The sequence below is a fragment of the Salmo salar genome, chromosome 17 (genome assembly GCF_965601325.2).
Source record: "Salmo salar chromosome 17, fSalSal1, whole genome shotgun sequence".
Lineage (NCBI taxonomy): Eukaryota > Metazoa > Chordata > Actinopteri > Salmoniformes > Salmonidae > Salmo > Salmo salar.
This window is the reverse complement of record NC_138307.1, coordinates 40,530,001-40,531,744: the sequence shown is the minus strand read 5'-3', so window position 1 is coordinate 40,531,744 and position 1,744 is coordinate 40,530,001. Positions and strand designations below refer to the sequence as shown.

Here is a 1,744-nt window from a genome sequence, read left to right as displayed (position 1 = left end):
TGAAACTAGGTTCAAAAGACTGTTGACATCTAGTGGAAGTCTTAGGAAGTGCAAAATTAACCCTAAATCACTGTGTGTTGGATAGGCAATGACTTGAAAAGACTACAAGCACCAGATTTCCCACTTCCTGGTTAGATTTTTCTCAGGTTTTTGCCTGCCATATGAGTTCTGTTATACTCACAGACATCATTCAAACAGTTTTAGAAACTTCAGAGTGTTTTCTATCCAAATCTACTAATTATATGCATATTCTAGTTCCTGGGCCCGAGTAGTAGGCCGTTTAAAATCGGTAATTTTTTCATCCGGCCGTGAAAATACTGCCCCCTACCTTAGAGAAGTTAAGGAATCTGTTAAGGAATCCGTTAAGGAATCTGTTAAGGAATCCGCTAAGAAAATAAAATGAAGGAAACACCTTTTATTGCAGATCAAGTTCTTTGTGCTGTTTAAATGTTTAGGATGCCTCTGTGTGGATTTTCTTGCTTGTATTTCAGATCATCTCTGCTGTACTTGTTTGTGTTTGGTGTAGTTCCTCCATGTATTCTGGCCATTACCTCGTAAAGATTGCGTCTTCGTTCCCTTCATTTGAGGAAGACGACTGATTAAATATTGTATTATTTAAAAATGAGTTTTTAAATGTAAAAAAAAAAAAAAAAAACGTTTAAATACCTATAACATTACACATTGACAGAATCCATTTGAAACTTTTAATTTAACAAATAAATGTTGAACAAAATCTTATTTACAATGACGGCCTCCCCCGGCCAGAACCCAGACGTTGCTGGGCAAAATTGTGCAGCGCGTTTGAACCCACGTCCCATGTTAATCTCTCCTTCCTTTCCTGCAGGTTCTAGACATTAAGAAGAAGCTGAAACAGTCCAAAAGGTTCTGGTCCAACCTGCCGGATGAGATCTGTACTAAAGACAAGTTGACCGAGCCAGATGAAGAGCAGTGCTGGAATAGTCACGCTAAGGCCAGGTGAGAGGTGTTCAGATCACACGCCCGTAGACCTACACTAACTAGTCCTATAACTAGTCTGATGAGTTGACCCTCAGCTGGTCCAGAACTATGGTACTCTGACTCCTTGGTACAGAACAAGGGAGACCCAGTGTTGTAGACTCTCAGCTGGTCCAGAACTATGGTACTCTGAGTCCTTGGTACAGAACAAGAGAGAACCAGTGTTGTAGACTCTCAGCTGGTCCAGAACTATGGTACTCTGAGTCCTTGGTACAGAACAAGAGAGAACCAGTGTTATAGACCCTCAGCTGGTCCAGAACTATGGTACTCTGAGTCCTTGGTACAGAACAAGAGAGAACCAGTGTTGTAGACTCTCAGCTGGTCCAGAACTATGGTACTCTGAGTCCTTGGTACAGAACAAGAGAGACCCAGTGTTGTAGACCCTCAGCTGGTCCAGAACTATGGTACTCTGAGTCCTTGGTACAGAACAAGAGAGACCCAGTGTTGTAGACCCTCAGCTGGTCCAGAACTATGGTACTCTGAGTCCTTGGTACAGGACAAGAGAGAACCAGTACTACAGCGATGCCAAGGTCAGATAAGACAGACATATTGTTTACCTGTGAATCTCTGACACTTTATGGATATGGTGAGATGTTCTCATCTATTCCTGTACAATAACGTGTTCATAGATGCTTGGAATGAAAGCCAGAAGCTCTCTCTCTCTCTCTCTCTCTCTCTCTCTCTCTCCTCTCTCTCTCTCTCTCTCTCTCTCTCTCTCTCTCTCTCTCTC

General features: G+C 42.3%; 1 non-coding gene across 1 annotated transcript in view; it reads left to right on the top strand.

Moving 5' to 3' along the window:
- Nucleotides 1–507: 507 nt before the first annotated feature.
- The window catches only part of LOC106575058 (uncharacterized), a 14,206-nt gene continuing 12,969 nt past the window's right edge, over nucleotides 508–1,744 (top strand). The window contains exon 1 of the transcript XR_014381154.1: nucleotides 508–975. This is a non-coding gene — a transcript (uncharacterized LOC106575058). The remainder of the gene's footprint in view (nucleotides 976–1,744) is intronic.